General features: G+C 42.8%; 1 protein-coding gene across 15 annotated transcripts in view; it reads left to right on the top strand.

Moving 5' to 3' along the window:
* The first annotated feature begins 3,425 nt into the window (after positions 1-3,425).
* Positions 3,426-15,968, top strand: part of pcbp3 (poly(rC) binding protein 3) — a 46,088-nt gene continuing 33,545 nt past the window's right edge. For 3 of the 15 annotated variants that reach the window (XM_081713400.1, XM_081713405.1, XM_035522368.2), the window contains exon 1: positions 3,429-3,749. The gene's annotated coding sequence lies outside the window, so the exon portion shown is untranslated. Of the gene's footprint in view, positions 3,799-14,720; positions 14,816-15,968 lie in introns of all 15 variants that reach the window. The other 12 variants (XM_027005702.3, XM_081713399.1, XM_081713406.1 and 9 more) reach the window with 10 other exon arrangements.

Raw genomic sequence — 15,968 nt, 5'->3', positions numbered from 1 at the left:
CTTGCAATGTTCCTGCTTTTTTTGTAATAAATTTAGTTATCTACATTTTGAAAAACCTGCAGCATTCTGTAGGCCGTTTTACATTGTTTCCTGTATGTAATAATGTATTAATACAGTGGTTATCAAAACTTCATCATCTGGCTATGGCATTTCTGCCATCCTGTGGATTAATCTGATCACCGACAATATGTGTCAGTATATATTTGCATGACATATTATTGCCAAATACCAGATGAGCTCCTACAATGCTTTGAGAGCTCAGCTGACTGAATGGGGCCCCAGTGCTGTTTAAGCACTGCAGAAACGCAGTCCACCACCTCAAGACTGAGGGCCAGCAGCTGTGATTCATGCATGGCCTTAAAGTGCAGGGCTGGCCCCTGTGATGAGCACTGCCCTCTGTGGCGCCTTTTTGAGTGTCCACCTCGAGGGCTTTAGGGCCTCTCTGGATTTAGCCCTGAGACCTTGATAAGGCCTCTCAGGCACAAGTCAGTTGCTGATGGACAGCGAGCTGCTCGCATTGCAAAATGCATCTAGCACACAGACCAGCAAACTGCTTGATGAAAGCACAAGCGGCTTGGCACCTTCCTCCTTCATTAAGATGGCTTTACTCCCTTTCTCCTCTGTGTACTTTATTATCTTCGTTTAGTTATCATAGAAAATTATCAACTATTTAAACGAGCAGAATTGAAATAATTACACATTTTAAAACTGACTCTTCCCCAGAGTTGAATGTTGGGGGGGGGGGAGAATTGCACAAAAAATATTGCAAATATTATGCTTACTCTTTCCAGCAAAACCAAGTCTTATTAATTGTGATCTTTACCTTTTAAATCACAAAGTAAAAAAACAAATCTGGTAGCACACTGGCTTGCAATTCAGCATTCAAAATATAATTTGCTGAGTGATGGAGCATCTCCACAAGTCTCTGTGTCTGAGAACAAGGAGACAATCTGCAGCTGGCTGCCAGCTCTGCGCAGCTATGGCAAGACTATACTTAGTATGTGGTGAGTAATAAGTAAACATCCAAATGGTCTACAGACAGTAATGATACAATACCCCGACAAGATGAAGACGTTAATTGCATTGCTGGTAGGGTGAAAGCCTTGTCTGCTAGACGTGCTGTGTTTATGCTGTCCCCCGTGAGTCACTGAAACGGAGATGTTTCTCTGTAGCTACTGTGAAGGTGCTGAATTTATACGGATGTGCAGGCTCGCTGGTTGGTTCACTGCTATATTTACATATGTCTGCAGACTTAAGGTGCTCTCTTAAAACGGCAGGTTTCAAACTGCTGTTAAGTAACCAGGAGACGTGATTAGCCTTACTTATTTATTAAACTTAACCCCATATGTGACCTAAATTGTAATGAATGATAGTCAGGAACAAATACAGAACCCGATAGCAAGGTATACTAGGGCGTAAAACTGTTTCTTCTTGTTGCTGTCGTTGTTTACGTGTTGCGAATAACTATTTCTCTCACGCTCTGTAAAATGTATTTAATTCTCACCCAGTTCAGTCGTTTATATCTCAAAAGATGATTTGTGAAAAAAATAATTATCTAATTTATATGCAATTGTAATTTATGTACAATTTTAGAAGTATAATTTTGTATGTATATATATTAATAAATGATCGGTTTAGTGAATTTAAATCGAAAGCGCCCTATCACCGATTGTGACAATACACACATACACAAACTGTTTTATGGCTTTACACATATGTATACAGCCATCATGTTGAAGTGGCCTTTCCCCCAACCAGGCCTGACATTTAAAGCATGACCACCCCAGAGTGAATACATATTTAATAAGATCCCTTCCTGTAATCTTCCAATATGGCAGCAGTCACCCATGTGCACTCTAACGTCATATTGCAACGACTTTGCATAGGTTAAAGAGGCTGTAAACAAACGGCCTATGGGATACTACAAAAACGCCTTTAACCCTTTTTTCAACCTAGTTTTAAACTTTTTCACCTTTCGTTTTTCACGACTTAGCAGTGTTTCCGCGCTGTGTTGGAGATGACATTTTAGCGACGGTTAAGTGCTTTTCCCCACCCCCTGCGCAGCACACTTAGTGAGCCCCAAGTTCACTGGTACCTGCATAGTACTCACAATTTTCCACGCACCAATATCTCTGCAGCTGGAAAATATCCATTGTGACATCTCCTCCTGTCTCTCATGCATTTTTTATGTGTCCGTGTCTCTAACGCACCACAGAAAGTGCCTGCCTTCATGTGACTAATATCTGTCCTAACAACACCTTCCCAAGTAAACAGTGATGGCCTCCGATGAAGGGCCTATGTAAGTGGAAAAAGATCAGTGGAACGGACGGACAGATGACCGCGACAGAAGGAATGCTGTGCGCTCAACCAGCAATCCTGCTGAGTCATGATCGGCCCGAGTTTGCGCACCAGTGCCATGTGTTATTGGCCCGCGTCGTAAATGCACTCCGGTATCGATAGCCAAATTGATTTTGCTGCTTTGTAAAAATTCAACGTGCGGTCTTACACAGAGACGCCCATCCCGTTCTGAGAAACCAAGAAAGCTTAGAGGCTCTCTGTCCAGAATAATTCCGTGGTCCTTAGGGCATTCGCGTCAGCAGCAGGAAGGCTGAGAAAAGTCCGTGCACTTTTTTTCCAGTACGCAAGCGCCCAGTAGCCTCTCTCTCTCTCTCTCTCTCTCTCTCTCTCTCTCTCTCTCTCTCTCTCTCTCTCTCTCTCTCTCTCTCTCTCTCTCTCTCTCTCTCACGCTCTCCCTGCAGTGAATCGAGAAACATTTGATGTGCTTTTCATTTATCATTCTGACAGTTTGCCATTGATCATGTATCACATTGAGAACTCGTCCGCGCTATCGATCTGGAAAATAAAATAAGTCTTTATGAAATCATCTCAGTTTTGGTGCTCGGGGGGAGAAACGCTGTTCTCTGTTGTGATTTTTAGCGCACCTATACAAGGTCAATAACTGCCTATTTTCCTTATTCAAGTACGTTATTTCTTATACGTGTGTACGTTAGCTCAGTTTGGATTTTAATCTGCCTCGACTGGTTTTATTTGGTGCCTGGTGAAGTCCTCCGCACTTCGTGAAAGCCCTTTTCTGGATTTGAAGTCTGCCAGTTCTGCAGTGGACCATGCAGGGTTATTCTGCTAGGCTAAGTGCCTTACAATCTAATTACTCTAATGTCAGCTGCGGTCTTAAATCACCCTTATGAGCTAAGTGCGCCGGTTTGTCTGTCCTTCAGAAACTGAAGCTTCACGCTGCTCTCTAAATGATTATTCCGATTGGGTATGAGCAATTGCATTTATTGGCTGGCACGAAGCATCGTCTGCTTGGTCTCCTATTCGTCGCCACTGATACAGATTGCCCGCGCGCTATTGGCTCCCGGGAGAGCGTGGGAGGGGAGTTCTCCCTTTCCTCCCGGTACAAGCGCGTGAGCATGTAGGGGGACTCTACTCTCCCATTATTTGACTGGCTGAAGGTATTGGAGTCAGCCTCTGTGCGCGCGCGCGCCACTGTCACTGTGTGTGTGTGTGTGTGTGTGTGTGTGTGTGTGTGTCTGTGGCAGAGGGATAAAGGGAGAGAGGAAGAAGAGCACCGTTTCATCTCCCCCTCTGGCCTCCCCATCTCCCTGCTCCCTGTCACTCCGTCCTCCCTCCCTCCTGGATCGCCCCTCAGCAGCTGCACCGGCCAGGACCCTCCACCCGTCACCCCCTTTGACTCTCCTCTCTTCACCGTCCCGCCTTGTCAACTGCAGGTAAGGAGAAAACATGACTGGCTGCAGCGCTGCCCCAGCTGCTCTCAAGGTACTGCAGCTTTTCTCTTCTTTGCTCTTTTTATTTTTACTCATTGCATTCATTTAATTAATTTTGCCCCCCTCTGCTGTTTTTTTCCAGCATGCCATTTTCCCCATTCTTTTTCTTCTTTCTCTCTTTCTCATATACACATCCAGACATGCACTTATACACATTAGCACTCGCACCTTCATTTTTGAGCTGTAAAGTTCCCCCTCTGGCAGTGCCCTTTCTTGTACAGATGTGGATAGAGAGGTTGGGGTTAGAGGTGGTGTTAGAGGTGTGGGTTAGAGGTTGGGGTTAGAGGTGGTGTTAGAGGTGTGGGTTAGAGGTTGGGGTTAGAGGTGGTGTTAGAGGTGTGGGTTAGAAGTTGGGGTTAGAGGTGGTGTTAGAGGTTGGGGTTAGAGGTTGGGGTTAGAGGTTGGGGTTAGAGGTGGGGGTTAGAGGTGGTGTTAGAGGTGGGGGTTAGAGGTGGGGGTAAAGCCATTGCTTTGTAGCCTAAACTCACCTCTAACTGAGTGCTGCATGTTTCTCTCTTCTAATCATGACTTTCTTCTGATCTGCTTTGGAAGCACTCCTTACCCAAGCAGACTGTGAACACTCTATAATAAACACAAACATTAACTGTACTTTGATTAAAAGTGGCATTTTTTATTAAAGTCAGTATGTTTCTACTTTTTAGACATACTCTTACTACAGTTTAAATATTAACATGGGTTAATTTCCATCTGATGGCATTTGCTATTGTGCATTTAGGCAAAGTACTTACTATAACGTAATGTTCTTTCTGCTGAACACTTTCTGTACGGGTAGGATCTAAATTACTTTGAGCAAAGCTGTAAGATGAATGTAATTGTAGGTATTCTGTAGAAAATATATGCTGCTCTCTACATGCTTCCTGAAGTTTGCATGACGTAGCAGAAACTGTAATTGCTGCAGGAGTCAATTGACCTGGCCAAGCCAAGCAAGCGCTTAAGAGTGCAGTTCAGGCATTAACATGGTCTATTGGGCATCGCAGGCCACAGCAGAACAAAAGTTGCTTAGTCCCATGCTCCACACAGCATTTTGAGAGTTTTCCTGAAGATTGAAGGGATGGAGCTGTCAGCACAGGTTCACTTCTCTTTGGCTCCTGTTCTGAGGCTAGATGGGTGCCCAGATCTATCCTCCAGATCTGGCCTGCAAAGATTTTAAAGTCAGCGCAGCACTATTCTAATTTAACTGCAGCAGGAAAGTAACAAAGGCAATGAGTGCATCAAGGACAAATTTTCCATGAGTTTGTATATTGTTTGTAGCCCTAGGCCGAACAACTTTCGGCAGTTCATTAGTTATGATCCTCTGGTAACATTGCCCCACTGAACTGGATTTGAAACCATGTTACCAGGTTGCAGTCCACTGGATCATAACATCTGGACAGAAGAGCATAGGTCTTGTATTAGAGCTCTTCTGTGAAGGATCAATTTTTTAATTTGCCAGGTTCACTTGTTCACCAACAAAACCACTTCACTGGGCCCTGGCTTTGAGACAGCTTAAAGTGACTGGGTAGTTGTAATGATGCTGCTGTGATTTGTTTGTCATGCACACGGTGAGGCCGTGCACTCGTTCAGCTAAATGGTTGCAGTCTTGTTTTGTAGCATAGTCCCCAGAGTGTCTGGGGATGCTGGATCTGTGGAGGCATTGATTAGGCAAGTAAACTGAGAGAAGAACAGGTGTCTTAATTAACACCAATATCCCTTTGCCGCCATCCTGGCTGGTTTCCAGCGGTGGGATAAAGAACAAGTGATTATTCAAATTAAAAGGCTGTTTTTTTCATCGCAGGCAGCCTGCAGAAACAGGAAGCAAGTGGAGCTGGTTCTTAACAGGGTGGCACATTTTAACATGTACACATTAAGAAACTCCGGTGCAGGATTAAGCCCTACTGAGTTAAATGTTTATTCCTACAGAGCAAAATTTATTCAGTTCATGTACATGTGGTAATTTTTTTGTTCCATATCCTAGGGTAACTGTGTTTTTTTTTAATCAGGACATGTCTACTGTCTTGTCATGTAAACACACTTATAGTCTGTTTTTACTGTGGCTCCACCCATGCCCCCTAGAAAAATTTCACTAAAAGCCTTGTTTGAGATGCATATATCAGATCCCATGTGGAATTAGTAATTTATAGGATTCTCTCTCTCTCTCTCTCGCTCTCTCTCTCTCTCTCACCTACTCTTTCCTGCTCTCTTACTCACTCACTTTCTCTCTCACTCACTCTATCTCTCTCTCTCTCTTTCTCTGCTCACTGTCTCCCTTCTCATATTCCTCAACTTTCCATGACTCCTGAAAACTGTAATGTGTCACCACAGCAATGGATCTTTTGTGACAACACACTTGCTTATTGCACTATGCTTTACATATGTGATCTCACAACATCACAGGGCATTTTCTAGCTGCAGTTATTTTATTGTAAATATTTGAATATTACGTACTGCTGTACACACCCACTCAGAGTCGAGCGCTTCATCACAGGTTGTGCCGCCTAAACATTTAAGTTTATTAAGTACTGCTGTTTTCTGTTCTTGTCATGTGTATATTTCCACAAAGAGAAAGGTTGTTTTTCAGAATGCTGGAATCTTGTGAAATTTGCCTGTCAGTCAGTACGGATTTGCATTTTAGCTGCTGATTCCAGTGGTGCTCCTGGTTTTGCCCTGTGCTTCTGGAATTATGCTGCAAAGCTGGGTGTAGGAAATAAGAGCTGCTTATCTTACATAGGGTTTATTTAAAAATACAGACCAGTTTTTAAGCTCTGCTAAATTGGAAATGTCATCGATGAGAGCTAACATTTCTGCTAACCCAATCCAGATTCGTTTCAGCTGCATATTTATCTAGCCATGTATATTTTCATCAACTCCAGACAGACGTGTGACGTATGACAGGAAAGTTTTGGGCAAGAGCTATTACATGCCAGATGACTTGAATCTTCGTAACAAGCTGTTTTTTTCCTTCTACTTTTCCTCTTTTCCCCCTTTTTTTCCGCTGACGCCCATGCTCTCCAAGCAGCTGGCCCTTTTCTGCTTTTTTGCTGGGGTTTTTTCTCCGCTCCGGATCCCATGCTGTCCTGGCTTCCGAGCTGTTGGATGGGCAGGGCTGCAGTATGAATGGAGCGCAGCTTTCTGTGGGCTTCCTCTTCACTCTTACTCTGCCAGAACTCTAGTGGGAGCCTGGACCTCAGAGTCACATTCATTTGACTGTCAAAATTGCACATAGATCTGCCTGCGCCAAACTTTGCAACAGGACATTCATTGTGCTTGGTGTGCTGGGACATGCTCTTCTAATTCTTGCTTCCTGTGTTCATGGTTTATTTAGTGCTTTACATTTGCTCGATGCTTGCGGGGGGGCGGGGGTGTAGCTCCCCATCTTCTTCTCTGATTGGTGAGCATCTCTTCTCCACTCGCCTGTGCAGTGAGTTAACAGCATCAGGCCCGTGTCATAACTCATAAAAGCATTCAAACATTGGCCTGTGGGTGTTGGGGGATTGGTACTGAAATTGAACCTCAAATTTTCAAAGTTAAGGCCGGATAGAATTATAGTCTATGAAATCCAGAAGCCCTTTGTCTCTGTGTAGAGGCACTTTGCAGTGTAATTTAACCCACCGATGGGCTGTAAGATCAATCAGGGCCCATGAGATGGGGGGGGGGGGGCACATCTGAGTGGGTGGGGCCCCGCATGGCCACCCTCAGTCTGCCTTTAAGGTCCACAGGCTAGAGCACCTATTTCTATGATTGCAGATGTATGAAGCACCAGGGACTGGACAGGTGCCTCTCAGCTCCCTTCAGTGCAGGTTATATAAGCCAAAGTAATGGTGTTGGTGTTTAAGTAGTATTTAGTATCTCTAGTATTAAACTACATGTGATTCAGTGTAATTAGTCCTGCAGTTCATGTTGGAGGCTTGGGCCATAACACAATCATTGACTCTGTACAGCTTTGTGTATCTGAGCATAGACCTAGGTTCTTTGGTACAGCTCTTTAATGGCAGGGTGGAGGCCAGGCTAGAGGTCTTCCCACATGCTTTGCCCCTCTGGACATATGGGTTTTTTGTGTGATTTAAACATGTGTGAGTTTATTGCTTTCTTGTAGGTGTAAGCAGAGGCCTGGCAGCTTAACCACTGATTATTCAAGGCTCTTATACTAAGCTGTGTCACTTCACTGATGGAACACCTTTTCCACTTTTCTCTCTTTCTCTCGCTTGCTCTCTCATTATTTCATGCTCATTCTCTCACTTTCTACTCCCCATACATCTTCTTTTTGTCTGTCGGTATCTCCTTTTCTGTTGTTCTTGCTCTCTCTCCATCACTGAGACAAAGGCAGCTCCATGTCTCAGCTGGGATCATGCAGTGCAGGGGCTTTATTTAGACACAATCCGCTGAGTGTCACTGCTGCAAAAGACTTCGCTGCCCCACACCATAACCCACCACCCCCCACCCCCCACTCCTAGTCACGTGATGCTGACAACCGGAGAGGCCACCCCAAGCGGCACACGGCCCAGCCACTCCGCACTGACAGCCATCAGTTGTGGAAAGGAATGGCAAGAAGCGCAGTATCTCTACGGCCGAAACCTCCTGAGCTGTTGGCCAGGGCTCTTCACACTATGCACCCACCTGCTCCTTGGCAGGGTCTCTGTCCCAGCCGAGTGGGAGTGCACCGATGGACAGATTGGCCTCAGCAGTCTCAGCAGGAAGAGGGCTGGGCTGTGGGAGGAGAGGAACAGAGAAGGGGGCATCATCTGTCCAATCATGCTTCTCTGCTTCCCTTAACTCTAAACTCCTCTTACCTCATGTTTTTCTTTTTCTTTTTTTTTCTTTTTTTTTTTTTTACATTTTTTTAATCTTCCCACCATGTTGCCTTTAGACCACTCCCCCCCCAACCCCCCCCCCCCGCCTTTTTCCCTGCATAGTTCTTTGCCGTGTCCTTTCTGTAACAAATATGCTTGCCTGACACACTTTCCCCGAGCCGCTTGTGTTTGCGCTCCCAAAGCATCTGCCCAGCTAAGTCAGCAGTAAGTGTGCCGAGCACGGGAGCAGATGGAGGAGGAGAGAACACTTCCTCCCTGCTCAGCACAGTTTGCTGTTCTGCGAGCCAGAGCCTTCTCTTTCCAGATTAGCCCGCCGAGCAGAGATGCGCAGCATGTGTGGCCACAAGATACGCAGCTTAAAAACACAGTAGCCTGGAACTTCTTTCTGGAACAGCTAGGAAAAATATACCAAACTAATGTCTGCCTATGCTATGGTAATATCATATTACAGATATTGCAGGCCAATTGGTCAGTATAAATGTTTCAAATATTGGCATTTTATATCTTCCTCATGATAAAAATGACATTGGCTATATGCAACAGCAAAGGTCTTTTCTATTCATCTTATATAGATGCATTATAAAAATGTCTTTATAGGTGGATCATCTAATACCACTTATAGATTATATCATGAGGCCGATATCAAAGTGAACGGCATTAATCAGATTTCTGTTTTGAAAGATTAGGCTTAGCAAACTATTGGGCAATTGCAAGTTCATCAGTCTTTGATTTCATCAGTGCCTTGATTTCTGACACTTTTAAATAGCTCATCACAAGTTGGAAACTCATTTTTCTTACCCGCATGCAAATCGGAGTGCCAGGTTACTTAGCATGCCATGATTTCTCACAGAAGGTTTGAAATTTGATCCGCTGGCTAATTCCTGTCCATCATTACCATGAAGAAAGAGTTTTAGTAACAACACATCACTCTCCCAGCTCCCCCTTAAAACCTTTATCAGAAAATAACATTGTCTGTTTTGTGTGTGTGTGTGTGTGTGTGTGTGTGTGTGTGTGTGTGTGTGTGTGTGTGTGTGTGTGTGTGTGTGTGTGTGTGTGTGTGTGTGTGTATGTGTGTGTGTGTGTGTGTGTGTGTTTTGGAGGTGGTGGATTGTGGGTGGTGTGGAGAGGCTGTTATGGGCAATATTCAAATCTAGGACAAGGCTTTGAATTTTGTAAACCCGTCTTTTGCAGGATTACGACTTTAAAGGCTCCCAATCATCAAAGTGTTTTAATGTCACTACTCCATAAGGGGGAAGCATTTACTGCCATTGAGGTATGAGTGTGAAGTGTTTTGCTGAACATTGCACCATATCTCCTTCCCCCTGCTCATTTAAAGGGCTAATTTACATCCTTTTTATATATGCCCCACCACTAAGCCACACACTCGAGAAGGATATAACATGCTCATATTTTTCAATTCTCTCTTCCCTCTCTTTTCATGCGTACAAATACTGGAGTTAGTCGGTCTGAGTCTCCCATGATACAATTGAATTAATGCCTAATCTGCCAGATTCATGACTAATTAAGTGATCTATGTTATGTGATTACTAAATGTATAAAAACTGATTACATTTCAGTTCTCTGTTGTGTAAATGTAAGTGATTTGGTTGGAAGATATCACAGCTGTATTGATTTTACATTTAATTTAGACAAAAAGAGTAGCGCCTGGATATGTTTCTCTAAAAACTCCATTTTCTACAGAGAGGTGCGGATTTACTTACCCTAGGACCATATGTCTCTATGGCACTGTGGGCTGTTGGACATTTCAGTGTTGTTTTGCTTTTATTGCTCGTCAGTCGTTAGGCTGGTTGTGAGCCTGCTCATCTTAATAATTAGACTTGCACTGTGAGCACAGACAGCATGAAGGGGACAGTGGAGACTGTGGCACAAAGACCCCCAAACCTTCTGCTGGGACGAGAGGGAGTGTGGAGTGATGTGGTTTCTCGGGGTGCACACACAGCAAGATGGCTCGTGTGAAGGGTATCTATGGAATGCCAGTGGCACCCAATTAACCGCAAGAGCTTGTAAAATACAATGACCTGTCAGGGGAATGCACATTTGTCTCAAAAGAATCAGCCTCAGACTGGGTTCTGAGAAAGGCGTGCTGTCTTGTTTGTGTATACTGCCATATCTGAGAAAGGCAAAACAAGACTCTGTTTATGTCATGTGGGTAATATTGTTTACAGGGTTGTGCTATTAAAAGAAGCTGCCATTTGGTTTTCAGTAATTAAATGGATTATATCATGGTTGGTTTGCTTGGATATAAGAATAATGATAATGCTTTTCAATAACTATCCATAGGTAATGCATTACAACTGTAGTGGGATTTATTAAGAAAAACATTGCTTCACTGATAATCTCACATTAGAGTATGTATTCCTAGGAATCTACACAATAATGTCAGTGTCAGGTCTTTAATCTAGTCCCTGACCATTTCTAATGTCCATCACTGTTAGGCCCTAATTATATATTTCACAGATTTGGCTCAGGCAAATGTATAGATTAATGCATCTTCAATCACAGGTAATTTCAGGTTCACTGGGAGGTATTTCAAAGAAGGTCTGAAGACTTAGTTGCTTGTCTTTGGGGGTTTGGCCATTTGGGGGGGCTGGCCTCTGCAATTTTATGTCCTTAGTACATTTTTTCATGTCTTTTTGTCAATGCATGAAAAAATAGAGGATAAAAGACCAATTCACATGAAAATTCATTGACCATTTTTTTCAGTAATTAGTTTTCCAGTCTTTTGTGAAGAGGAACAAAGGCTTTTCAAATCTGTATCTACTAAAAAACTGTTCAGTAGAACCACAGAACAGTGACTCAACCCTTCAAATGGGCACCGGAGTAAAGTAGCTTACTCAGACAAACCCTGCCGCTCTGTGCCCAGCCTTCGCTGTGGAAGTCACTGTGATGGAAATCAAGACACGCTGTCCATGAGCCCACTGTGAACAGGGCTGCTCAGTTGATTTATCTGCAGTTATCTTTCCTATGTAGTAAGGAATTATCAGACAAAGCTCTTAATTTCTCCTTGTGGAGAGTCATTTCAAACACTCAATTGTCTTCAAGCAAATTGACATTCACTGCCTTGCAGCATGTTAAATTATTTGGCCAAGCTAAAGATATGTCAGGATATCTCTCTAACGACATAACACAAAGTGCAGAGCCAGTTCCAAAGGGGAGCAGTATTGATTACTGCCTAACGGCCTACTAACAATACGCCATTGTATTTAACTGCCAATTGTACCAACTCTGAGTTTATTAGTTAGTGGCTGTACATGACAAGAGTATGGACTAAGTTCATGACAGAAATATATTTCTTTTTATTTAACAATATTACTGTGGGTAATTTTGTGTTGGGGTACTGTAGATGTTGAGTGTGTTAGATTTTAATGACAACGTGTGTGTGTGTGTGTGTGTGTGTGTGTGTGTGTGTGTGTGTGTGTGTGTGTGTGTGTGTGTGTGTGTGTGCGCATCCATGATTGGTTAAATGTGTTGGATATTTCTGGGGATTGAGAAAGTTTACAGTGAATTTGGTAAAGGCATCAAAATTGGAAGAGCTCAAGTGTCTTTGTGTGTAAGGGACATAATGCCAGCGTCCACCTAGGCTACACGTTAGCAGTTTGCTGACTTTTTGCTTACACGGGTATGCACATTTGTGTGTGTGTGTGTGTGTGTGTGTGTGTGTGTGTGTGTGTGTGTAAGAGAGAGGCGGAGGGGAGAGAAAGAGAGGGAGAGAGGTCCCCATGTTCCTCTATTTGTGCTCTAGACTGCAAAAACTCAGCTTTGCTTCTGAATACCTACCTATATCTTAAGCAGAATTTTCAAACAATTTTGTCATAAACTTAGCCAGTCATGCAGACATGCTTGCATTTCACCTTCTTGTTGCAGGTTGTGAAAAAAGCTGCTTAAAAAATTGCCTTCATCAATAATTTCTCTATCAAGGTTGTGCAGTGTTAGCTGTAATATTTCGGAGATTATTTAGTTGCTTTTAATATTTTGTCAGTTCAGCGTCAATGACAGCCTCTTGGATAATTTTTGAATCAGCACAATAATGTACTTTCTTTCTTTATTTTTTTTTTACACAAATGCCATCGTCAGCGACTTAATTTTTTTTTTTTTTCATTTTAATCTAATAGAAAAAGAAGCTATGGAAACATTTGATTGATTAGGGCCTGAACTGCTGGGAGATTCATTCCCAAATCAATGACTGCTTCAGTTTGCGCATTAAAGTAAGTGCCCACCCACAGGAGCGAGTCTGTTTTTTTCTGTGCCTGAACAGAAACACTCAACTTTAAAAAGCTCTGTTTATGTTTATGTTCATCAAAAAGGCTCATTTGAAAAAAAAAATTCCCCATAGGCAACAAAATAATTTCGGTTTCATTAAGTTAGAAACAACAAAGTGTTTAAAGTGCTCTGAGGCTATGCTGTTGACTCATCTGTAGTTTTATTCTGTGTTAATGTGAACTACTGCCAAGACACATTACTTGAGAGTCTTACTTGGCCAGTGAAAACAGTCCTGAATCCTACAGTCCTACATCTGATTAGTGAGTCCCATCCAAATACCAACAATTGAGTGTAATTATTTATGTTGAAGGACATCCTCACCATTTAATGGTTCACTGGCTGCATATGTAGCCTATACGGCACAGGCGCTAGATGAAACTCCCCTAATGGGGAGTTAAGGACCTATAAGGACCTCATGCATGTGAATCCACAATCCACTGGCATGCATATGCCTCCAGTGACCTGTACTCAGGAAGGATATGGGCTTCTTGTGAGAAAAGTGGGTAGACTAAGACTAAAGCATCATTTCCCACCGGCTGGGGGAAGCTCACACGTCGTCACACACTCTCTGAGTGCATCAGTCCTTTGTGTCAGTTCTGAGCTTTCTGAGGCTTGACAGGGTAGAGGAGGAGAACAACACTTCTGTCCTCTAGCTATTCCTTCATTTCTTTCCACATGTGAACCTTTTGTCCTTCACTGAAGACTTTGCAGTGGATTACATGCAGGGCTCATCAGCTCACCAGAAAACAGAGCAACGCATGTGGCTTCTCAGCAGGAGCCATGCAGTGAGTGTTAATGGAAACGGATAAAATATCTTCTTTCCTCTGTCTTGCGCTTAACATTGAAAGCACAATTTTAAAGCCCTGCAATGCATTATTGAAACTAACAATATAAATAGTTTAGGTCCTATTAAAATTTCATGAATTTTACACAAAAGATTTGAGTGACTGCTGTTTGGAAAATGATAAACTTGATGGCAAAATATAAATATGCATAATGTCCTCTTTACATTTGCTTCCTGTATGGGTATTTGCAAGATGTATTAGCAATATTTCTTTGATGTGGTTTCTTCAGAAGTTACATTCACAGTCACATTCAGTAATATTATGTTTTTCAGATATGACAATTACTTGTGTATCACCCATTCTTAATCTTACATCAGTATTAGTCTCATCTGTCCTCTCTCAATTTTACCTTAAGTCCAACATTCTCTAGCTCTCTCATTCTCCCTCTCATTCTCTTTTCTTCTTTCTTCCTGTTTCTCTTTCTTTTTGCTTTTTCTCTTTCTCTACCTCTCTCTTAATCTCACTCTCTCATTCTTTCTCTCTCGTTCCATCTTTCTCTGTCTCTCTGTTTCTCATTGGTTGATGAGCATGTACGGCTCACCCCCCTGGCCCAGCTGCAGATCTCCGTCACCTTGCTGTTGTGCTGGTTGCTTGGGCAAGGATCAGGACAGAACATGGCGAGGTTTGGAGTTTAGGTCCAGACAAAGCCATCTTTTAGGTACCATTAAATATTCATGCGGTCCGATTTCTGTGTCGAGCCTTCTTTCACGGAATTTCACGCTGCGTCGTAATAGAATTTCACCCCCGGGACTGTCTGGAGTAGCAGCGTGTCAAATGGGAGATCAGATCACCAGCTGCTTCAGAGGAAACAATTAACTGCCCTGCTCGCTGTATACCCTTCCTCACAGTGTGAGGTCAGAGGAACACGCTCAGCTAGTGGTCGTGTGGTGGGGCCTGCCTCCACCTTTAATCTGTGCCCACACATATAATGTGTGTGTGTGTGTGTGTGTGTGTGTGTGTGTGTGTGTGTGTGTTCTCAGGAATGAGCTCTCAACAAAGAGAGCAAAATCTCAGGATGAGATTTTCACCAATTTAAGGATGTTAATTTGGTCCCCTGATGACTATACTTGATAAAGTAAGCATTCTGGGTTTTGTTTGTTTGATACTTTGGGTAAGAATGCCGTTTGTAATCAAATTTCACTCAGTGCAATAACCATGCCAGTTTATATGCACTAAATAGATGATCGTTAATGGGTGTCTTTTGATTTCTGTGGCCACTTTACTGTACCAGTAGAGGGCAGTCTACCCTTAGCCTACTCCCGCGTGTGGGAATGTGACTACATTCCTTCTCATATAGTGTGAGGCACCTCATAGAGTGTTAAGTAGAAATAAACATGCCAGAACTGTTCAGAGTCCCTCTCTCTGTGTTGAATTTTTGTATGGTATTCTCCAAACCAACACAAACCCAAGACAATAATACTATTGTATTATTTCAGTCATTTTAGAAGCCCTCTAAAACAGCACCATTAGATGGTGCTGTGGGGTTAAGAGGCAACACTAAAGCACGTCTCTTAGCTGATGAAGTGTTAACTTATTAATGTTGTCATTCTGAAAGGTCCTCTTCCTCTCTGTGTACAGTCAGTGCCAGAGGTGTACAGTGCCAGCTCTGACAGAAGAATCCTCCAACCAGCAAAGCTCAATAAAAATCCAATTTAAAAAAGACACTGCTATCTTAAATCTTTGCTGTATTTATACCACCATGGTGCTCACTGATGACTGCAGTGCTGACAAATATTTGCTCCAACCTTCCACCTCCTTATCAATGAAAGAATCGTAATTAATGATATCAGACATTGTCACTTCTTCTGCTTTAGAATAGGTGCACAGAAGCACAGGAACAGATATAACATTTCATATAAATGCCCAATAAACTATACTGTCTTAATGATAAATATGTAAGTCTCTCTGGATAAGACCTTCTGCCCACTGCTGAGAATGAATGTATATGTTGTATGCATTCTTCCCACAGTGGCTGAACATTTGAGCACTTGCTCTACTTCCTAAACACCTTTTATAAGATATCATCATCCATCTATAAATCGATATAATTTTAGCTCCGCGAATTGTACGGTCACCCAGTTAAAATTAGTTTGACCTGTTTTCCCAAAGTAAATTGTTTATTTCCTTGCAAAAATTTCAGATGCCAGCAACTCCCTCAAAAATACAGGCATATAACTAGCAATCTGTCTGCAAGAGTTCCTATTACCCTGCGACAAAAAGGAGGTCAA

Source organism: Electrophorus electricus, chromosome 4 (assembly GCF_041902795.1).
Source record: "Electrophorus electricus isolate QZ-2024a chromosome 4, ASM4190279v1, whole genome shotgun sequence".
Classification (NCBI taxonomy): Eukaryota; Metazoa; Chordata; class Actinopteri; order Gymnotiformes; family Gymnotidae; genus Electrophorus; species Electrophorus electricus.
This window is presented reverse-complemented; position numbering and strand designations above follow the sequence as displayed.